This window comes from Anopheles arabiensis, chromosome 2 (assembly GCF_016920715.1).
Source record: "Anopheles arabiensis isolate DONGOLA chromosome 2, AaraD3, whole genome shotgun sequence".
NCBI lineage: Eukaryota > Metazoa > Arthropoda > Insecta > Diptera > Culicidae > Anopheles > Anopheles arabiensis.
In genome coordinates, this window is record NC_053517.1 from 110,745,239 (window position 1) to 110,769,182 (window position 23,944).

Below are 23,944 nucleotides of genomic sequence, written 5' to 3' on the forward strand. Positions count from 1 at the left end.
TTTTGTAAGGCACAAAAAAGCGTTAAAACTCCCTTTGACCAGAACAGATGTTTTCCATTGAAACGCCTGGACACAGCCCCCTGTGCACCTTTTCGCGCACTACTGGTTTGTCGTCATTTGCCGGCCGGCTGGCGTTCAACGGTCAGTGTTTCGGGTTCAGTAGTATGTCCATGCTTATCGGTTTTGTCCCGTCGTCCGCCACGAATTGAACTCACCCCGCTTATCGGAAGGGCAGTTTATCACTCCGTTCCGAGGCTTATCTATCGCACTCTTCCCCTCTTTGGTGAGGAAACGAAACCGCGAATAAATAAATAATAAATAATCCTCAAACCGCGTTCGCGTTCGTTCGGTCGCATCGAATGATGATGATCGGTCCGCGTCGTTCAATATGACCGTTTTATGTGTTAGAAGTTCCCTACCTCCCTTCCCCTCTCCAATTCTGTCACACGTAGACCTTGATCTTTGGTGACAAAGCTTGACGATGGTTCCAGCCAGCGCCAACCCCGCCCCGAGCAATGTCGTGGACGAATAATGTGTGAGATTGTTTTGTTGTGCAAATGGGAAGCGGCGGCTGAAGTAATGCTCTCTGTGTGGGGCCTATGTTGTGCTATGGTTTTGGCTTTTCCTCCCCCCAACGGGATGGGATGTGGTGCTACGCGCGATGTACGATTGGAACCAGATTGAATCGGATACAGTTAAGTCGCAATGGTTTGTGGGGGCGGGTAGGCGGAGACACACGGTCGCGGTATGGTATCTTATCACAGCGACTTCACGCCATGCCGTTCGTCGCGAGGGCGACGAATCTTACGCCAATCGGTCACTTCAATCCGCGTCCCATTGAGAACCGTGCCTCTGACGCCTTCCTCCTGTTCCTCCCTATCTCTCTCTCCCCTTCTTTTTAGAGTGTTAAATAATCGATGTCATATAGAGACGTTTGACCGGCGTGTGTTGTGTTTGATTGCCGCGACGTGGTACTACATCTATGAGCCGGCCACGCTGGACACGGCGGCTACTGCTGTGTGTGTTGGCTGTGTTTGAGAAGCTGGCGCACGTTTGCAGAAGTCGAAAATGTGGACGGTCGATTGATAGTAGCGGGCACACAGCACGACGAAGAGGCGAAATGTTGTAGCAACATTGTTGTAATCTATAAGGCCAAGGAATGCTCTCGCTCTCTCTCTATCTCTCTTTTTCGGTGTTTTCGTGTTGTATTCTTGCACCTTTTACAACCATTTGCACTCACTCTATCTAACGATTTGCGTATCAGAAGTTCCTTCATACGTATATAAGAAGGTCTAGTTTTAGTCTACATTAAAATAGATTAAGAAAGTGTGTGTGTGTGATTGGTCGATCTTGTAATTCGAATGGATTGGCTAATAATTTGATAAATTAGATTATCCTTTTCCAAAGGCCATATCAGCAATGATTCACACAACATCGGTGCGTCACTCTGTTGCCGATCATCCATCAGCTCAGATTAATTTCCCGATTGCGAGTGTCAGTGTCTGTGTGTGTGCGCAAAAGAAAAGCAAAAAATCCGCGCCAAAAGTCAGTCAGCTTTTGCTCAAACGTCAAAACGGGTTTCTCCATCAATCGACTCTCAATTGCGCCTGGCTATTGAGCGGGTCTATCGGTCAAGAGGAAGGCGCACCAGCAGCAATATCATTCCTTCCAGCACACATGACCCCACTGTTGGAACGGAACGTACGGATTTCCGCCTACAACGGTAGGCTCTCACCTAACGGTAATTGAACTTTGACGCAAGTTTCGGGTCCGTCTTCCATTCCCCGTGCACTGACTTCGACCTCGGCATTCCGGTTCATTGAAAATTTATTTGGGAAAATTTGCTCCCGCGGCGGCACAGCCCACTGACGTCACACGCCCCAGCAGCAGCAGCCGCTCGGCGCGCACAGCGAGTTGAGATTGTGTGTTTGGAAGAAGTTTGGAAGTGTTGCTCAATACGGCAAAAGTTGAGTGTTGCTGCTGCTATGCCCGTGGTTAGAAAAGCCTTTCTCTTGAAGGTTGCTCCTCTCCTGCGCATCCCGCTTTTCGCCCTCCGTCTGATGGTGGTGGTGGTGTGTTTGCACGTGTGTGTTCGGATGAAAGATCGGAAAAGAAATGTTCATTGCGCAAAAATTGGCATGCTTGCATTGGGGGGGTTTTCGGTCAGTTGTGTCCATCGGTCATTCGATATTAGTAAAAAAGAAGGGAAACGAAAAACAAGTCACTACATCGCAAAAATCCATCGGCCTAATGCGTTGATGCTACCTCTCACGGGAATAAGATTTCTTGGTTGTGGAAAGGGAAATTATAGACCAAAGACGCACCAGTGCCAGTGCCACCGAGAGTGGAGAAAGGAAAAGGAAGAACAATTTACCGCCATTATTTGGCGTTGATTTACTTTCCCTCCTGCTCCTCCTCCCTAGATCATCGATTAGCTATATATGTGTTTGATCTTGCTGTGATGTGTCTCCTTCGGGGAAATGGGATCGTGCAAAAGATACATACACAAAAAACGAAAGAAGAAAGGTGAAAATATGTTGCAAACTGTCTAAAACGGTGATACCTTTTTTGATCATTTAGTCTGTGTGTGTGTGTCGTGTTTTTGTGGCAGGAAAAACGTGACACTGAGCGAATTCAGCGAATAACCGCTCTTCGTTTAGCCGTGTTTTGGGACAGCCGGTTTTTCTTCCCTTTTCCACCCCCATCATCACAATCTTTCCACCCACCCATTTCTGGCAAATTGAGTGAACCTAATTGAGACGATCATTGTCGCGTGTGTGCGTGCTTGCGACGTTTTAGATAGACTATCAAATCTCACCTTCAGCCAGCAACGCGGGAGGCATGTTGGGATTGAAGGGGAAGGAGAGGGAGGGATGTACATTTTTTTTTATAAAACAATATTATATTCTCATCCCAGATTCTGCGTGTTTTCCAAGCACTCTCTAAAAGCACGCCTTCCAGGAACCGGGTTGGTATTGATGTATTTTCTGTTTTCTGCGACCCCCAACAAGAACAACAAGCAAAAAAAGGTGTACCGAAAAACATCTGGTAAATAAATGCAAAACATAAAAAAAGAATGCAACAGTTTATTTGTGTTCGCATTTGAAGCGCTTGCCTTGCCGGGGATGCTGCGAGAAGAGGTCTCTCCAGAGCCTAGAAACATTAAAGCAACGCAGCAAGCTGCTGCTTGTGTGCGCCTGTGCGCCGTCGGAAATGGGAAAAGACCGACGGGTGTCTCGAACAAGCGGCTGCCATGGAGACGCGCTTTTGAGTGTGGTATGCCTAGATTGGTCGTTTGTGCCCCACTCCGGGGAGGGAGTGTGGAGCTTATTCTCCCCGTGGATGGAAGAATGCAGATAATACAGGTGGCCAAAGATGGGCGCATTTACGCGTAGCTACATTTTCTTTTTCCGAACCGAACAGGGGCGCGTTTTTTGCACTGGTAAAGGTAAAAGTAATTTCCATTTTCAAACCCATCCCCTTTCTCCTTCCCCATCGTGCTGGGGTTGCTGGGGACAACGCGGGTAAAACGCCAACGCAAACGCTACATCAATACGCATGACATTTATCTCCGCCGAGCGTCCTCGGCGCAGCGTTCGTCGTCCTTTTTCATCAAATCTGATCGCTCCGTCGTGTTCGTTCCGTGGTGAGAAGAAGGGGGGCAGGGTTTTCTCCGGGGTCTTTGAATTCCTACAGAATGGGATGAAGGATTGTGGTGCTCTAGACCATGATGGTATGCTGCTTGAACGGATGTAAAACTTTAGAAAGCTTCCTCTCGGTTGGTGGGTTTGGTCGCACTAACCTCCCTCGTGCTACCGAAAACCGGCCCTTTTTTGTACCGGAAGCTGTTCCCAAAGTGAGAGAGGAAGGACGGTGGTTTCCGCCATTTCCACATCCTTATGATATGTATTTTTTCCCTAGCTCTCCGTTCGTTCGCTGTTGATTGAGCCATTATTTCCAAATCGTTGGTGTCTTCTTCTTGTTTGCTATCGGAAATGATCCGAGTGATGCGAGTTCCGAATGGTATTTGGTGCTGCTTTTTTCCTGTTTTTTTGGTTGCTCATGTTGATGGGTAAACAACCGACAACACCCAGGTGCGTGTGTGTGTGTGTATCTTTTGCCGATGTATCTGCCCTGGTGCCTGGGCTGGAGGATGGAGCGTTTTTGTGCGAAAATTCGAAACCCGCATCGGTGGCGTTCTTCGACAGTTTCCAGGAATTGGATCGGGCGATGATGATGATGCTGATGATGGTACGATAAGGATAGGATCCATCGTCCCAAAAGTGTGCGTGTCTTTGCAGCACAAATAAAATGAACGCTTAGGGGGGGAGCAAAAAAGGAAGAAGGAGAACAAAACACTTCGAACGTGACTATAGCCCTCCAGCCCTCCTCCCCATCATCATCATGGTTTGGGAGGAGTGACATTGATCGAAGCACCTGGAGGATGCTGACATGGTGGTACACAATGAAGCGTAGTTCCCGGAAATGATGATTTCCACCTGTTGTCGGTGGTGCGAGCTCACAGCTGAAGTCGAGCGAATTGGTGTGACTAGACACGCAAACGAACACACACTGGGACATGCCGTTGTTTGAGTTACCATTCCCATTGGCAACCGTCCCCTTGGCGCATGGCATGGTGATAGGCGCGGGATGGAGATGCTTCGAGGGGACAGATGCTTTGGTACTGCTGCATTTAAGCTTCCATATCTGCGAATGTTCCATGCCAGCGAAATCGGAGAATGCCAAGCTCGTCGTCCCCGCGAACTCTCTCTCTGCCGGCGTTCACCACCCTCCCTTAGAAAGCTTAGAATAGATCACGGGAGCAAAGCTCGAGACCAAGCGAGCAGCTTCATGGCGCGACGGCAAGGCAGAGGGAAAGCATCGAAGGATGGCATTTGATACGAAACACAAAATTAATAGCCAAGAGCCATGATCCGAGCGGCCAGGATCCTTTGCTCGCATGGTAGGGCGGAAGGATGGTGGAGGAGGATGCTCACTGAATCCCGTTGCCTCCCCGCCCTTCCCTCCCCGGATAGATTATCCTTGCGCAGGAGTGCGCTGGTGGGTGGTTTATTACCTTCATCAAGTGCGCTGGTACGAAACGTTAGATGACTTATTAAAGCAGCATTCAGAGGAAAAGCGAAACAACAGGCTATTGTAATTTATTCTGGAATGAAGCTTCCAAGACAAAAACACTTGAGCAAAGCCAAACGAATGGAACATTGCAGTCTACTTCAAGATTATAAGAGTTAATTGTTGGAAGACGTAGAGGATAGAGCTATGGCCCGGTATTCGTAAACGAAGAAAGATCTCTACGGAAGGTTGTCATCCCACTGCTAACGCTGAAGCCAGCAGAATTAGGTTTCGATTGGATCTCAAGGCCGTCGATCGTGGTGGAGTTTTGTGCCCGATAAGCGCAACCACCAACCAACCAGTTTGATGCGCAACGTTGGAAAAACCCAAACGGCGGGCCTCTCTTTGGCAGGTTTGTGCTCTTTCGCGCGCTATTCGGTTCAAGGTTGCGACATCTTCGCGAACCGATCTACTGATGTGGTATTCGAAAGATGACCACAAAGCTTGCTTCTTCCTCTTCTTCGTGTTCGCTGACCGTATGACCTTTTTTTTGGAGTGCTGCTCTCAATCCCGTTTCCCCAGTTAGAAAACGGTCTTCCGCACCTGGCGACCTGCCTCCGTTCGTTCTTCCTTGCCGACAAGACCAGTTTTGGTATGGAAAATGATGTGATGAAATTATCATACTGTAAAGCTTCTACGCGTCTCTTCTGAAATCACTTGACTCGATTGCATTTAATTTGAAGTATGCATCAAAGTTTGCTTTATCCGATTGAGATCTGATATCGAAGCTTCTTGATCTTTGTATGGATTTCTAACGTTCGTGATTGTTCGGTAATAGTCTTCCGTAGCATTACGCCAAATAAAAGGGTTTTTTGCAAAATTTTGGAACAGAATTGAATATCTTCCCCCAAGACAAAGTTAAGGTCAAACCACTTCTCACACGAAATCATGATGGTGGTGGTGGTGGGGAAAAGAAAACGAGTCAAAAAGGAACTTGATGGACCACCGAACAGGTCAGATCGTTGAATACAGGTTAAGTTTTTTCTCTTCGCACCTTGCGATCGACTGGCAGTGTGAAGTGATAGTCAACCCGGCGAGGTCGCCGTGGATAGATGGGGTTGACCATTCTACCCCAATTTTTCGCTCAAGACACTACCGGTTTGAGGATGGAAAGGATGGGAAGAAACCTGACCTATTGCCAAAATGATTTGCCAGTTTCGTACGTCTTTAATCTTGTTCTCTCAAGAGAGCTTGTTGCTTGCCCAAACTCTAACGTGTGCGTAAGCGTGGGTTTGTGCTCGCCGGTTGTTGCTTCCTTCTTCAGAGTGAAACGCAGATCATTCGCGCCGAAGATGGTTACCGACGCGTTTGTGATGTGTGATGGCGATTAGTTTCGAAGTCGCGATAAGGAAATGGCGATACATCGTGCGCATGACATTCAAATGAGCATGCCAACGCCGGGCCTGCATGCGTGTTGTTGATTGGCGATCTCTCATGTGATCGTTCTTTTAAGGGCTCAATCTCAAGAGGCTGTTCCAGGATCATGGCTAGGTGATTCGTACCGTCGCTTGGAGACGCGTTTGATGTGCTCCCATTAATTAGTGTCACCAGTCATGCGCTTGAAGGGGTTGTCTGTGCGTGTGTGCGTGTACGAGTTCCTAATGGCACAAACATGTACCTCTTCGTACCGGGGTGTCGGTGATGGACGGGTGATGTCGCTGGCTGTGTGGGGTTCGGGACGTGATCTAGGCGACGCGTTTATTGCGCATTGCGCCATCATCATGCCAACAATCCTGAGAGCGTACGAAATACTAACGATGTAGTGGTGTGTTTAGCCAAAGACAGACACTAATATATGCTCTGCTGCCGTAATCCTCAACAACTCTTGCTTTAGGGCAGATTATGAGTATCCAAAATTGAGAAACTCACTAATCCTATGTTCTTTTTTTCAATTTCAGGACTTTTTTGGAAAATGATGTACTGGATTCTTCAAAGTCTGAGATAAGTGAGGTAAGTCTTTTCGGGATCTATACCTAAAATCGGTTGTTTTGAAAAGCTCTTGATGTGTTGGGTATCCTATCATCAGGGATGTATTGATGATGGTTATTGTTTAACTCATCCAAGTCCGTTGGTGCATTGGATCAAGCTCTTGTGAAGCTCTGCGATCCTGGTGTAAGTGTTTTCGACACGGCTGCTACTCTCGCAAACGTGGAATGTGACATGCGCACTGACTCTCGGCAACATTTGGCGCGTTTGCAGTGTGCTTCCACGTAGACTGGCTACACGGCTTGGCGAGATGATGATCATTCATTTGCCACGATCTTTCGCACTCGTGGAACCCGATCGCACGGATACGAATCACGGGACGTTTGTGGGCATGAAAACCCCGTTTGGCAACCGGTCAAATTGTTGCTCGATATGGTGAAAACGGGCGGATATGGGTTTGATTATCCCCGTCTTACCCAAAGGGCTGAAATGAAATGCTCCCAAGCGAACCAGCCTCTAATACACACGCTGCTCAACTCTTTCATGCTTTCTAGTACAGTTCTTAGTTGTGAGCACATCCTTGTGTGTGTGTGCTGCTTAGTTTTTCCGCTCTGCTTGTTGTTGCATGGGAAAATCCGTGGCCCGCGGACGGAGACCGGTGTCTCTCTCTCTCCCCCTTACGCGTGTGTGTGTTTGTGTGTTTTTGGGGAGGTGAACCTGCGCCACCGGTGGAGGTATCCAATGGTGTGTTTGTGTGTGCCGAACCCGAGCGGCCGAACCTCAACCAGCGTAGACGAAGCTGTGGCCACATATTCTATTAATAGCGGTGGAAAATCGAACGGAAAATCAGTACCAAACCCGACCCGCACGTTGTCGTGTCGTCGTCTTCGTCGTCGTCGTCATCATCGTCATCAGCCGGGGGACGGACGATCGTTGAGAAACGTGGTGGATTAGTGCGCTGTGAGCTGCTGTTACCAAGGGAAAAGGAGGAGCAGGAGGATCAGAAGAAGGACAAACAAGGAGAAAACAGTTGAAGTGTACGATTGCGCCGAGGTGTAAAAGGACGCAAAAGAGGGTGGCGGTTTAGTGCTGCGCAAACGATCGCAATCTAGGCGCAGCTGCTGCGCAAGTCTTAGGTAGTGTGATGTGTGTAAGGCAGAAGTAATGCCAAATGGCAAATGGTTAGTGTGAAAGAAGAAAACATGCACGGTTAGAAAGAGACTAAAGGCGCAGGGGTAGGAGGAGAGGAGCAAAAAAAAACAGGATATACCGACGACGACCACGACTTACCACGGTGAGGGTCCGCGGAAAGGTGAGTTTCTGAGTGTGTGTTTTTTTTTGTTCTCTCGATGGTTAACATTATTGAGTGTATTTACGAGAACAAATGGAAAACATTTCCCTGTGTTCCTAGTCGAAAACTCAAGGGAACTGGAGCGCTCCGGTGCGGGCTCGAGAAGTATAAGTCACTTTATTTCCCCCAGTACATTACGGTGACTCATTAAGTGTTGCATTTCAACTCTCGAAAATGCATTCGCTGTATACGGTTTAATCCCCAACAGGGAAACACCTCTCACCCTCTTCCTCTCTCGGGACAGCAGCATCCGATTGTCATTTCTCACTCCAACCGTGTGTGCGTGTATGTCTGTGTGAGGATGTTTTTCCCTTTTTTTCTCTCGGTTGATGTTTCATCACGGCAGCTGGATCTCGCATGCGCAATACGGCCGTCTCGGGGCCTGATCGGGCAGACGATCCTCGGTTTTCTTCTCCCGCTTTTTCCTTCACCCTCATCCCATTGCTAATGTGTATCTAGGTGGAATTGAGTGTGAAATGGATCAACTTTCTCGTTCAGCCCTCCAGCCGTGTTACGTGCACAGCCATCATCATCTTCCACGACGGCGGCGGTGCGTGCCTCAGAGCAAAAACTGTCGCGATCGGGCCTGCCGCCGAGTGGAAGAGTTTCTTATTATTCTCCGCTGGCTCGCTGGCAGCTGTTCGGAAGGTTCGGACATATTTGCTTTTGCGCCACACGTCCGTCTTGCTGTGCGTTGCCAGTGTGCCCAAGAAACAGTTGCAACAGTCACCACTTAACAATGTTGGGTTCTTGTTGAGATGTTAAGAACATCCTATACTTTGTTTTGGAAATTTAATAACCTTTTTGCAACAACATCTGTCGTTATTATTAAAAAAAGTATATTTAAGATACTAAATTATCATTCGAACGGGTGTTGGGGTCTAATATCTCCTGCTGAGGTTGTGAAATTGTCACAAAACATAATCTATTCGACCTCAAAAAACACGACCAGAGTCCACCGGGCGAGCGGGGGCCGCCCAAACCCTGTGTTCCCTTGTGTCCGTGCTGGTGTCTGTGTGTTTGATGGCGCTGGTCTAACCATCCGTCCTTCGGCATCTGCGCATCTCCCGTGCTTGTACGAAGAAGAAGAAGACGAAAAAGAAGAAGAGCATCAACAACAGCAAACAGCCAGAACATAGAGACGCACAAACACAGGGGCCGCACACTAGGTGCGCATATTTTCCCAAATCTTTCCATTAGGCAGGCCCCGAGAGAAGAGGGAAGACGACCAACGGGGGCGGGGGGAATTAAAAGACACTCTTCCGAGGCGCACGCGCGCGCCGTCTCTCCTAAAGCAAAGTGGCGTTGGTTGAGCGCGCGAGCCCGGGGGTTTGGGCCCCGAGAGGATTATCGCGGGACCGTGTGCGCGGATCGTATCAGTTTTGGGTGCGTGTGCGCGGCGTACCCCCACCTCCCCAACCCCAACAGTAGCAGCAGCCGTCGGTAAATCATTAGAGTTAAGCTATGTCGGCTGCGCGAGACGATCAGATATGAAGGGGGATAAGACGACGACGACGACGACGAACGGCGAGGATCAGTTCATTAACGCATACAAGCTGCATTCGTTCTGCTGGGCTGGGAAAACGCATCCGTGGTAGAACGTCCGCTGCGTCGCTCTCTCTCTCTCCCTCTCTCGCAGGAGGCACCCTCTGGCAGCAGCGGCCGGCCGTCCATTTCGATTTGTCGGCATGCGTTTGGGTTTTCCCCTCGGTTCGGTGTGAGTTATTCTTCCTCTTGGAGTGTGTTCCTCCCCATTTCCCATCGCTTTCCACCAAGTTCCGGCCCAACGGGGGAGAAGACGAAGTAGTAGGGTGAGAGTACCTGGTTTAGGTTTCAAGATGTGTGCGCTGGCGTTTTCGGCGTTTGCTCTTTTAATGAGCAAAGTGGAAGGAAGAGAGCGAGAGAGAGAGGAAGTGCTGTATCTGTTCCGTAGAGGGCTTTACCTCTTGACTCTTTTTACTCCGATTGCTGATTGCTACAGGAAGGGCGCGACGAACAGGGAAGGGTAGCAAATGTCTCGAACTTCTCGAGATCCTAATTGCTTCTTCAGTTCCATTCTGCCGCCGTATGGGCAAAGCGATGATGATGAGATTTCAAAGTCGTCGTCGTCGTCGTCTTTGTACGGTTTTGTGGCTCTTTGCTGCTGCCTCTGCAAGATGTCATTCCACTTCCAGCGAGGAAACGCGCAATGCGCTGCTGCGCCCCTGGCGGCACACGGAGGCACGTGCTGCAGCCGCACGACGAATGCGTTTCCGGTGGCGGTTTCATGTGACATGCACGTTTTAAATTGATGCCGAGTTTTCGTCCAAGACGGCACGCAGCACGGGTCGCCAGCGCACTTACACACACACAGAGAGACAGAAGCAGCAGATTGTGTGTCTCGTGCGTACTGCGTACGGCTGCACGTTTTTTTTTTCACAGTAACTTTCTTCCCGTTGCTCCTGGTGGCGATGGTTCCCCTCTATAGTCCTGACAAGAAGGGCTAAGGAAGAGGCTGTGCGTTGTGTTGTTTCCCGGGGTTCGCTGTCATAATTACTTGGCGAGGTAGCAACGAGTGGTGGTGGTGGTGGTGCGGAAGACTGATGAGTTTCGGACGGAGCACACCCAGCTGTCAGACAGACCAACTTGCTTGCCAACTTGGATCCCCCGAACTCTGGAACGAACGCAAAAATGTCATCGCCATAGTGCGCCCCGGGTGCGGGTTGAAATACTTGCTGGCGAGATGCATTGGCTTCGTCTCTTCCTCCTCAGATCCAAGTTGGCGGGTCTGTTTTCTTGGAGTTGTTTTGCTCGCTCGCGGGTTTGCAATATTCCTGCCATCTCACCCAGGCGGCAAGGGCATGTTACTGCCCCCGGTATGATCGGCTGTATCACGTTGTGCCGTTGGTCGTCGTCGTCCTTTCCGCGTCACACAAACAAGTCAGAAGTCAACTCGCTGCGGTGCTGTGGGTGGTGAAAGAAATGGAATTTTGGGGGACAAGAAATGGAAATTTGGAAGCGGACAGAACGAACGGCCGAACGAAGTGACGTCTTTTTGAATGTTTGGAAAACATCGAACCCCAAAAACCAAGCAACACAGCACAAGCCAAGCAGCAACACAGGCGAATAATAAAAACTCTCGAAAAATACACTCTCCTCCCCCTCTTGCGCGTGTCATCGGTTTGGAGGAGCAGCAAATGATGATGAAACTCAATACGCGAACACTTACCACCGACCCAACCGAGCAGCTCGGGTTGTGTTGGGGTGTTTTGAGCCGGGAAAATGGAAAAGAAGAAAAAGTGAGCCTTTTTTGCTCGTTGCTTCTGAAAAAAAAAAGATCTTGCCCTGGCCCTGGCATGGCCGGAAAAATCGCGCATTTCGAGCCACACTCTCTCTCTCTCTGTCGGTTATGAATGTAATCAAATTATTTGCGCACGTGCACACCCCTTTTATACGCTTTTTGGCGTTCGTTCGCGTCACTGGTTGGTATTGAAACGAGGAAAACCGTTACCATCGAACGCGCTTGGTTGTTACGAATCAATCCGAGAGGTGAACCGTGCGCGATTGATCGAGATTTGGCACGGGCATAAGAACGCGTATGCCAAGGAGTGTTTCTCGTTCGCATTATTAGTATTGTATTATGAACAGTCGAGAAAGTTGTTATATTGATGGGTTCCAATGCTTTGAAAGAATCGCCGCCGATCGTCGCCTAAAGCGGAAAGCCTTTTTGTGTACTTCCGGTAACAGATTGCCTTATCCGCCTTATCCTGCCAACTGTCCTCTTATTGTGGTGACTTCTAAAAAATCTAACTTTTCCAAGTGGCAACAAAAGCGGAAGTATTGTCCTCCTTCGTTCACAGTACAAACATTCACGTTTTTTTCTTCTTTCCCGTGGCGTCGTCGTAAGCGAAGCGTCAAATTTACTCGATTCTTTAAAGAAAAAAAAATATGTTAAAAAATTGTATTTGTGAGCGTTTTTCCGTTCTTTTCATGTGCCTCTTCCCTCTCCTCGTCTGTGTTTCTCCTTACTGTTTCGTCGTCTTTTTTTTTTGGTTCGAGTTGTCATTTCGGTTGTCGAAAACCTTGGGCGTGAAATATTAATTTGTCCGTGGTGCGTACGGTACACTTCTTGGTTGAGGTTGTTTCTTTCTTTTTTCCTTTTCTCCCCACGGAGCGATTTTTCTCGCTTTTCTTCGCGTGTGCTCGCACGTACATACCGTACCGGTACCGTACCGTACACCCACATCCCGGCGACTCTCCCGGCATGTGATCTGACCTCCGTGATCTCGGCTGTGTGTGTGTGCGTGCGTGTGTGTGTGGTGTTGTCGTGTTGCGCAACCCAAAATCCCAAGAAACTGTCGAAACGTGTCGACTTCGAATGTCAAGCCTCGGCTCGGCAGCAACAGCAAAGCGTATTTTCCGAATGGAAAATGAGGTGTTTTCCGTTCTCTCTCTTTCTGTGTATGTGTTTCTCGGATGAAAAGGTGTGTACACTTCTCGTGCATGCTGTAATCGACGACCGATCGACGGTCGGTTGCCATACAGGGATGTAATGATGGCGCTAAGCGGCACAGGATCGGTAGAAGTAGAAGAAATATCGGAGGAAAAGCAAAATAATAAAATGGTTCCTAATTTATTCCGGCGTTTGAAGTGGTTGGTTGTACCGTTGCCGATTGACTTGAATCTTAATTAGGATGTCTCTGGGTGTGTGTGTGTTTGTGTTGGTAACATTTTCGTACCGTTTGATTGTATTATGCCCGAAACTTTTAGATTACCAGGAATGTCGGGTACCTACACCGTTGCTAGGGAACTCAATCATGCAATTGCTAATCAATCCACTGAATATGTAATACTTTTCGTAACCTTTACATCGACTCATTGGTAAAAGACCCCTTGTAACAGCCCCTTGTAAGGTACGCCCGATGTATGTATGATTTGATTAATCAGCATCCTATATTATGCACAATTATGATTTGCGTTATGTGAAACCCGAAAGGGCCAATGATTCATTTGGCACTTGCTCCCACCGAACACATACACACAGTCGTCCCATGCAAAACAGGGCAAACAACAAAATAATTGGCAAAACTGTTGGTTTTACCCACCAAGAATACACACAGACACACACATGTGGAATCTAAAAGCAACACTCCACGGCTTCTGTTCTTCGACTCTTGCCGTTCATTATCGTTTGCTTCATCCCTTCCCCCATTCGTTTTGCACTCTTCTGCACACACAGAAGGCTTTTAGGCATTTGAATTGCTTTGAATTTTGCTGTGCTCGGTTTGGTGTAATTTTCAGCAGATGTGGCGCTTCCGATGAGTCCGAATTTGAACCTGCCGTTTCTGCCTTGCTCGGGTAGAACAACGGGTATCATCGCCGCATCGCTTGAGAAGAACGCCGCATGCATTATCAATTCGTGTACGCAAACGGTATTGTTCTCCGGCAAAACCCGTTCCTTCCAGTTTGGCATAATTATGCTATGGTGTGCTGCTGCTGTTGATACCTTCATGCGCCGCAGTACGCTGTTTATGCCCAGTCATGCAATTGTTGGGGCAAATTTCCCAACTCTGCTAATCACTGTAAGCCCCTGATGTGTGGTGGGAGTGAGGGTTGCGCCGTTGTTCTGTGATAGTTCCAGCTGAGACAAGCCAAGCTGGCTGGAAAGAGCAGCGCGTACGTCGTGATAGCGATAGGCTGGGCAGAGGCTGGGCCGTGTAATCAAAGCCGGCACTAACTGGCAGACTGCCTTTGCTCGTACATGACCCCGTCGACACACACACATGCACACACACATACGTACATTGGCATTCACTCGTTCGCTCTGTCTCCTGCAGATCGATCGGTAGAACGGTTTGTGACACACATGTGTGTTTATCGCTTCAGCAAGCAAAAGGACTACGACCTCGCGACGACAGCGGCTCCGGGCGAGGCAATCCCCGGGACCATCGCTTCCTCTTGGTCCTCTCTCTCCCGCTCTCTTTTGTTCCGCTCCTTCGTGTCCTTTCTCTACGGCCCTCTTGGCGGGAGTGAGCAAGATGCTGATCGTCAGCCTTCCCGTTAACATCTGGACGGGAGAAGACATAACCGCTTTTGCTTCAGTCAAGTACCACATGAGTGGATGTTTTGTGTGCGAGTGTGTTTTGTTACATTTTAACCCAGAACCAGAAGTCGATTTCGCTGCTTGAAACCCAGTATCACCTCCCAGGATTTCTGGAAGCAAATTGAAAAAAAAAACCCAGTCCACCCAATTCCCTTGTAGCACCCAGGGAGCAGGAGGGGGTCCAAAGTCGTCATTCTTCGGCCTGGAGCGAGGTTGGAATTCGTTCCTGGTGGGCTGCTTTGGAAGAATTAGATCACCCGCTTCGGTCCGTGCACCATAACGACACACGTAAGGAAAGAGAGAAAGAGAGAGAGAGAGAGTGATGAAATTCAGCAGCACGTTGGTCTGTGATTATTTGGATCAGTGCTGTGGCCGCCGCGCGTCTAAGCAGGGTTTAAAGCCGAAAGGGCATTTTATGGCCAGCCGCAAAAACCCGTGAGTCAGTTGGCAAGGAATGCAGCAAAAGACGCTGCAGGGGGAGAAGAACAGCAGCAGCAGCAACAACAAAAAAACTCAACAAAAAAGCGATAAAACTTTCCCCCTTCTTACACACTCTTTCTCTCCCTCGTAGCATGGATACAGCTGGACCTAGACTGATTGAAAGCGCCCTGTGTGTGTGTTTCTGTGTGCACAAACGGTCGTTAAAACCACCCCAGCAGATGGGTATGTGTGTGCGTGTGTGCATGCAAATGGTTGCAATGAAACAACAAAAGGAAGACGTTCGATCGATCACGCGAAGGGTGAAGGGAGCGTTCGGAAACTTGAAGCGCGCATTTTATTGCCATTCGCCCATGGGGGGAGGACGCACAGGAAGGGTACTAGCCCATGCATGCATCATCATCTCCAGTGCCTGTGTCCGTTCTCCAGTGAGCTGTGTGCGTACGTGCGTGCATGTTTATGGATGTTTTTTCGGCAAGCAAAACCTCTGGTGCCGCCTCACATTCGGATAAACAGAGCAGCAGCACAGAAGCCAAGGATGCGGTTCCTTCCCCCTCCCTTGTGATCGTGTCGATCGGCTCGATCGTCGGCACGCGCGCGCACACGGATTATCCCGCCATCTTCCATGATTGTGTTTTGAAATTCGAACACGCTCAGACAAATGATGCTGCTGTTTGCAGTTGCACAAAACTCTCCATCGAGAGACCACCGATTCCCGATGCAAAAGGCAAACAAATTCGTTCACTGCTGTGGCTTAAAAGTAAAAGTCAGGCGCTACCGTTTTCCAATTGTCTATTGCACGCTACCGCAAGCGCGAATGTACCAAGGCGCGGCGTGGAGCAGCAATAATTCCCTTTCCTAAACGTTAGAGGCGCAAAGGCCGGGGACAGAATAATGACAAACGTGACTGTAAAAGTTATGGCCAGTAGAAACAACATGAGTCTCTGAGTAGGGTAGGGGTGGTGTGTTTCTTTTTGCCGTGGTGCCGTGGTGAAGCAAACTTTAAACAATTGTTTTGTCTCTCTAAAGGCGCTTCGCAATTGATGGTGTGGCGTGTTGGTTAGGGGTTAATAGAATTGTTGCGATCGAATGGTAGCATGGTGGAATGATAATAATGAAAAAACACCCAACTTCAATTCGCTAATAATCCAGGCACGATCGTATTGTTAATACGCCGCGAGGGATGTGAACAGTAAGCGACACCTCGCCGAGTTTGAAGCATAAATTTGATTGATTTCTCCGGCTTCGCGGCTCAAATGCGCTTCGCGTTTTTAAAGCAGTCAGCAGTGGTTGAGTGTGCGGCTTCACTGGAGTCGTTAATTATTATCTAGCTCGTCGTAAAAATCGCCAACCGTCATAAATGTGTCAATCATTGTGTCGGGTGGTGGCCTGTCGGGGTGGGAATGGGAGGGAGGAGGGTGGGGGGGTGCTGGTCACTTCACCCCGTTGATGTTGTTAAAACTGTTAAAACTGACGTGTGAAGGCAGCTAATTTCCAATGAACAAAACCCCATAAAGCGTGAAATGAAATTGATAATAATTTGGTGCCGTGACCAGGATTCGATGTGCAGTTTCAGCAAGCGTTCAAAGAGCTTGGGTTGGAAAAATGTCACTGGAAAACGGTATTAATTCTGCGTAGTTTATCGGATTGTTGCAATCGATTTAGGTAAGGCATTTGATCCAAATTTTATGAGAAAACCTCAGCATGTCGGTCGGACGGTTTCCCTTCATTAGATTTCTCAGGAACAAGGGCGCACGCATCCTGGAATACGAACGCATGCAACAGGTCCTTTCAACTGAACCAAGGATTGAACTTTCGCCACCGCAAGTGTTGTGTGTGTGTGCAGTCAGTTTTGCCGGGTTTGATGAAGCGTTTCGCGCCCGAACGCGACACAGCATCCAGCAGTTTCAGCACGACTAAGCACAGACACACCGACAGCAGCAGCCTACCACCATCGAGCTGCTGCTTTCATGACGAAGGAAAAGGTCAATTGATTTCCCTCGGGCGAGATTTTTCCGATCGAAAGCTTTTTGTTTCCCATTGGGGTAGGAGGGGGCCACTCTCTCTCTATGGTGCCCTTTTCGCTGCACGCCTACCCCACTCTTCCATCATTTGATTGGCGCACACCTTTCGCTTTGCTTTGCTCTACTTACTCTTCCCGCAGTGGGGGCATCTCATCCCCACTTTATCGCATCCTTTTGTGCTCGGGGGAGGGGAGATGGATGGTGGGTTCAATATTTCCGCCGTTGTTTATTGTGTTTATGAGAGTGGAGGATGGAGCCTGCGCGCCTTGGGGCGGGGTTTGTGTCTGTGCTCCGTTCGCTTTTCCCGTTCGGTGGAAACTGGAATGCTTCATTCCGCTCCATTAGTAGCCGCGGCCGTCGTTGTTGTCAGTCACTTTCGTTGGAGCGATGAGCGAACAAGGACGAGGGAAAGGGGGGGGGGAGAGAGTTGGAGGGAAAAACCCTTTATCTCCATGGTTCAACAACATTAGCCATCCCTGCCGTGTCCAGGTGAATGATTTCATGGTGAAGCACCCGAAGACTCCGTGCGTGTGTGTGTGTGTGTGTGTGTGTGTAGAGGGAAAGGACACTTCAACCCATACAACGAGAGCAGCCCCAGCTGAGTGCGTGCGTTTGTTGAGGCAAATCGAATCAGAACACGGGAGCGATCAATAAAGTGAAATACTTGTTCCCCCCCTCGAATGGAGCTGATTGGAATGTGTAAGTGGCTGGAGAGAACTCCTTGTCATCCTTGCAGGGGAGGGGGGGGGGCGCTAAGGGCGGCACACACACACACACACGCCTAACGATGCATCCTGTTTGGGATCGTAATTGAATTCAATGTAAGGCAATTCTTGTTTGACGCAAATTGAAAAATCTCGGCGCTTCTCCTCCCGTGGCAAGAAACGCGCGCGCGCTCACAAACAAGAACAGAAGACAAGACACGCTAGAGAGAGAGGGAGAGAGAGAGATTAGCCTCACCTCGTGCTCGATCGAAGCAAAGACACAGCGATTTAGATCTCTGTGTGTGTTGGCAAGTTACCACACCACATACAACAGAACAGCATCTCTCAGCTAAGTGTCGTGTGCGTGTGTGTTGAGTACATATCGACCACCACTAACGGAACCGGGTCACACAGTGGAACGTTCCTCGAAGCTCCTCTAATATCGTGTTCCATCTGCTGGGCAGCGGTGAGAGCTGCTACTACTGCCAGCAGTAGAGGGAAGACGTCCCCCTGAGATGGGGAGGTCACACGGGCACACAGAATCGCCAGGGGGAGATCAACGCATGGGCAAGATAAAACACTCTCTCACATACAGCAGCAGCAGCAGCAGCAAGCAGCAGCACTGTGATGTTAGAACGGCTCACACATGCTCGAATCTCAAACAAACCCCTCTTGACCGAGAAGACTGCCCTCACAGCACACTGTGTGAGTGGTGAGAGACCGTTGCTAGACTGCCCGACTCACCACACGCCAGGGTGCGAGCTTTTGAAGGGCAAAGGTTGAGCACCGAGCGCGCGGTCCGAGTGAGCCTGCCTCCCGCGCGGTGGCTTGTTTGTTTGGGAAATGTGGGAAGCTCGTGACAGCCAACGAGCAGCAAAACTTTAAAGTCACAAGCCTGTGGCTAGTTTTTTTTTTTGGAAAGACACGACAAACATGAATCCACGAACAGCTTTAATCGGCGTACAGCACACATAGAGGAGCTGCTATTTCGAGCGCATAAAAAAGGATGGAATATATGTTTCACGACCCCCGGTGCACGCTCGCGGTTGATGTTTAGTGCCGGGCGCGTGTGTCTCCCCGTCTGATCGATTGGTCGATACGCGTGTGACGTCAGTGGAAAAGGAAAAACGGCGATGTAGCCCCACCCCCTCCGCTCCGCACATTATAGGGTGCTCGGGCTTAAGGAAATGGCCATCATTAAAGCGTGTGTGTGTGTCTCTCTGTACTTGGAAGAAGGTGGAATGGCAAGCGAAGAGATGATTAGAAAGGCATGGAAGGAAGGAAGAAGGTCAGTTGTTGATTATATGTTTTCCTTTTTCCATAATGGCAAACGATTCATGGTCATGTCACTGTTGGGCAAACGGCGCTGCTGTGTGAGAGCTTAATCCTGCAAGAAGCAGTAAGGAAGAAATCTGTACCCCAGAAAACGGAAGATCTATTAGTCCGTTGTGGGGCTGCTGGTGTTGAGTTGGGTTCATTATTAAATACTGACCTGTGTATGTGGATGTGTGCGTGTGTGTGTATGTGTGTTCCCCCTTTCGTCGACGACTCGAGATGAATATTACGCACATCATGCGAAGGAGAATAGGTAATGTGTGTCTCCTCTTCTTTTGAATCCTTTTCCCATGAGGCACTGGCAATCGGGATCCTCCCCTGCTCTAAATGTAGGTCATTTTGTGTTCGTTTCGTTGGGAAATTATTGATCATCTACGAAAGCGCCGCTCTCCAACAGCCAACAGCCAATGTTGTGGGAATGGGAAGAAGGGCGGGCAAGCGGAAAGCATGGGACAGATTATTTCGACCCTGAGAGAGGCATATCATCGTGAATGGTTTGGCCCGAGGACGAGTCATTTCGCTTGGACAATGCTTGCGGCTTGGTGGAACTGGAGAGTGGGAGGGGGGGGGGGAGGAGTCTCCGGTTGAATTTGGAATAATTTATGAAAATGTTGTCCCGCAAACAGCAGAGGGTTCGAGGGAAAATCGATCGAAGCGGCGAACGCGAGAGACAGAGAAGAGAGATACAAGATTTATGTTTCCCATCGATTAGGGATCATTTCCCGGTCGGGATGATAGTGATTGAGGTTATCCTGGGACAGGGAAAGGATATGAGATTTCAACAGACCTCATGTCCAGGAATTGCTAAAAACCGTTTTGCGTAGACAAAGTGGTTGAATTCTTCGTCTACTTCCTTTGAATATCAAACAAACAAAAAAGTGCACAAAATTCTGAATGAACTTGGAAATAGCCGCGCTCCCTCCCTCTCTCTTTCTCTGCCTTTTTCTTCCACCGTTCGCGAGGTATGTTGTTTGTGTTTTGAAGTCGAAAATAGCCAACCGCCAGCCGCAACCGCGCACCACCACCACCCACCGTCGTCGTCGGCTGGTTGCTATTTTTTGAGCTCGTCTTTTTTATTGTGAATGAAACCTCTATTCTCCATCCATTCCTAGTCCGGTCTGGACCGGGGCCAACTTGGGGAAAGGAACAAGTTTTTCAAGATTATTCTCCCTTCGCTCCCCTCGGGTGGGGGCATTCCATCCCGACGACCCCCTGCTTTGGATAAGAAGTGTTACACCTACATAATTTACCAATTGGAAAAGAGAAACAACAACTTTTCCAATTTCCAATCCCACGCTCGCGTCTCGCTCTCTCTCTCTCTCTCCACCTCCAGGACGGCACTAATGTTGGTCAGGTGTGTCTTTTCCATTCTAATTTAGATAGATAGACATACACATCCCCCAAGGAAGGAGGTCTATTATGTTCGCGCGTGTGTGTGTGTGTTTGTGTGGGGGTGGAGAGGAGAATTGTTGTCTTGTGAGACTTCTCGCAACGTCCAGGCGGATGGAAGAAGGCGCTGGGAATCAGCAGCGGCTGGTTGCGTTCTGCTCTGTTATCGATTGCTGTGTATTTGGTTAAATATTTAACCGCTTCGTTCGTACTCGGCATTTTGCCACGAGCGGATTTTCCTGGTGGCGGCTTTTTCTTCTTTTCTTTTCTTTTTTTGCTTGGCCGCTGTGTCGGCCTCCCGTGATGCTGATAGTCCATATTTTGCCGTTCCACTTCGCCGGCGTCTGGAGGAGGCCATTGGGGGAGGCAAAGAGTGGCATACCCGCCAAGCGCACAATACAAATGGCCCAATGGAGCGCGCTTAAAGAAGAACCCGTGTGCGTGCGTTTTTTTCTCTCTTGCTGTTGCCTTTGCCTCTGCTTTTCTCTTTGCGCTTTGTGCCATCCATTTGATGCCACGCGTGGGGTTTATTGAAAAGCGGGCGCCCACGTGAACGCAACGCGTGTGGCCTACCGTGCGTCTCCATTTAGTTTTGTATTATTTTAAACCCCTCCCCCCCATATCACTACCACGCTTCGTTGTCTCCACCGATCGAACTCGTGTGCAGTTGAAGTGTGTGTGTGTTTTTTTGTAATCAAAAGCGAACTATGGGTAAAGAATGGAAGCAGACAATCAATAGTGATGGGAAGGTAAATGGAAGAAAAAACAACACATCACAACCACAGAGGTATGAGACATAGAGAGAGAAAGGGAGACAGAGGAATCAAGAGAGACCGCTGGAGCGGTTGAGGATGCACGAAACATAGCAAAGCCAACAGCCCCCTCGGCGGTTCCTGGTTTGAAATGAGGGATAGCTGTGAAGCAAGAAAGGCAAGGCAACGAGGGAACGAAGAAGAGGAAAAAGAAGAAGATGGACATCGAGGTGCAGACAAACACGCACATAATTTATCACCACCACATGGAGTGACAAATGATCGAAACATATGCTGCTCACAAATCATTTTCCTCCCATTTTCTTCCCGTGAGCGCGAGTGAGTGGGACGACGGTGTGTGTGTGTTGCCATCGTGCACGCATTTCCTTCGCTCGCGCATTGCAACAGTCAAGAGAGCAAGCGAAACACAGAGAGAGAGAGAGAGAAAGAGAGAATATGAAAATATGAAGGAAAAAACGGGAAAGTGTATGTTTCTCCTGCAACGAATGCAAGTTGCACGCGCGATAGTGAACGGACGGAGGTAGGTAAGGTGAGCCGAGAGAGAGAGAGAGAGAGAGAGAGCAGCGCTCACTTACAGCTGGAGAGATCTCACGGAAGGAAAATTGGGAAAACTGAACGAGAAATAGCAGCACCATAAATGGCAAAACTCGGAGAGCTAAAGAGCGACGGAGAGGGTTCAATGTATCTGTGCTGTGTGTGTGTGTGTTGTTGTTGTTTCACACAGGATGCACTCGCCGTGTGTCTTCCTTCCTCGAAACCATGTTTGCATTTCGTTTCATCATTTATCATCCATCATCTTCCTTCTTTTTCCTTTTCAAGAGCTCAGTTGCGTTTCGAATTGGTTTCGATTCGCTTCAGCGGTTGCTTTTGCACTGATTTTCCTCTCCCAGCGACTGTCTGTATGCGCATTCCTTCACACACAGCACAGAGCGAGCGAGAGAGAGAGAGAGATAGTGCGAGAGCGAAAGCGACGAACGCACGTGTGAAAGTGGAATTGTGTGAGAAAAGGAAGGAATGAAGGACTTGCACGAGGTTTTAGAACATATGTACCTTGTGAGCTCTGTGTATATGGTAGAGTGTGAGGATATGTGCAAATTGATGGAATTTTCCCTCATTCCTCAGCTTCTCCTTTCCGTACACCTTTTGTTAATACTAATTCTGACATCAATGTAACGTTTGTACTTGTTGTATGTTGAAATGGTCTATTAAACAACCATTATAATCAATTAAAATGTATGCACGAACATCTTAAAGAGCTAACTAAGGGACGAACGATAGCGAGAGACGGTGCTCACGGTGAATCACAGCTCATTCTCACCTCACGCGCTGTCCGCGCTCATCGCTTGGCACGGTGATAAGAAGATGATCAAACACATCACCGATAGTGGTGCTAATGACGACGCGTGCGGTGCAAGCAAAAGAGCGAAAGAGAGCGTAGATTTCGCTCTCCCATAGAAATGCCAGAAATTTCTATCTAACAGCGCGCCGTAACGCGCTCTCTCACTTCTCACTCGCGTAGCACTCTTTGCGCTCTGCTCGGCTCGGTTCGCTCAACTCGGTTCACCGCCACACACACGGGCAGCTGTGAGGCACATCGCTCTCACCCACGCGGCTCACTCTGGGATCGTAACGCGTACGGTACGGACGTGCTTTTTGTGTTGTGTGCGGCTGGCCCAGGCCCCGTTCGGTTTTTTTGCCCTTTGGTGGTGGTGTTGTGTGGTGGTCCTGCTGCTGCTGCTGCTGTTGCTACTGTGACCGTTGCAATATACAGAGAAAAATAGAGAGAAGGAGAGAGAGTGTGTGTGTTTGCATCTAGCACAGCAGACAGCAGTAGTGATGATGGCCGGTTTCTCTCGTGTGCGGTGCGCTAACATTCGCGAAAAGTGACGTGAAAATCCGTAATCCGCCAAAAACACCCGGACCAACGGACGGGCGGACGGACAAGTAGAGTCCGTGCGTAGCCCAACGAAGGCAAAAAACACACAGAGAGCAGCATTTGCTAAAACCGTGACGCGCGGCGCGTGGTCTTCTTCGCTTGTGGTGTGTATGGTTTGGTACCCCTCATTTGTGTGTTCATGTATGTGTGTGTGTGTGTCTATGGTCGTGTGAGCGATAACGTTTTGGTGGGTCTCCGCGCCGGGGGGATGCGCGATAAAGTGTGTGCAGTCCGCGAATGTGAGAATTGGGAGTGAAGCAGCAAAATAATCAAATAAGCAGCTAAAAGGCAGCAGCCAGCGTCGTCGAAGGTTTTTGTCGCGGACCATTCCGCACGGGCACACACCTTCCCACCCACCTACCCTTTGCCCCCCCCTCCCCCTTCCGCGTTTGTGCGATTGAGTGCGAGAGATAGATCTCTGTCGTCGTCGTGCGTCCGCCTTTGTCAGTCTCTCTGTGTTGTGATGCAAATATGTCAACAACGAATTAAAAAAACACACACAGTCGAAAGCGCCGTGTCTAGCCTGGCGCCCGTCGGAACTCGGTGAGGTGATAGAGAGAGAGAGAGGTAGAGGAGGTAGAGGACGAGATTGTTTGCATACGGCAAACAACACGGGCAGCAAAGAGCTTAACGAAAATGGTCCGGGGTTCCATTGATCTGTATGTGCCGGTTCGGTTTTCGGAGATTGAAGAACCGAACAATCTGACATGTTTCAGCAAGACAGAGTGACGACAACAACCCGCCTTCCCGCCTTGGAGATGGGTGTTCTGATCATCTTCGAGGGTTCGCGGGCGTGTTAGAAAGGCTGCTAAAGCAAGGGTCACCAAACAATAGCGTCACGGCGTGACCGGCG

General features: G+C 49.2%; 1 protein-coding gene across 10 annotated transcripts in view; it reads left to right on the forward strand.

The window, feature by feature from the left end:
- Positions 1 to 23,944, forward strand: part of LOC120894519 (myocyte-specific enhancer factor 2) — a 52,868-nt gene that overhangs the window by 11,381 nt on the left and 17,543 nt on the right. For 7 of the 10 annotated variants that reach the window (XM_040297162.1, XM_040297159.1, XM_040297152.1 and 4 more), the window contains exon 2: positions 7,032 to 7,083. The gene's annotated coding sequence lies outside the window, so the exon portion shown is untranslated. Of the gene's footprint in view, positions 1 to 7,031; positions 7,084 to 7,899; positions 8,372 to 22,777; positions 23,196 to 23,944 lie in introns of those variants that run through there. The other 3 variants (XM_040297153.1, XM_040297154.1, XM_040297155.1) reach the window with 2 other exon arrangements.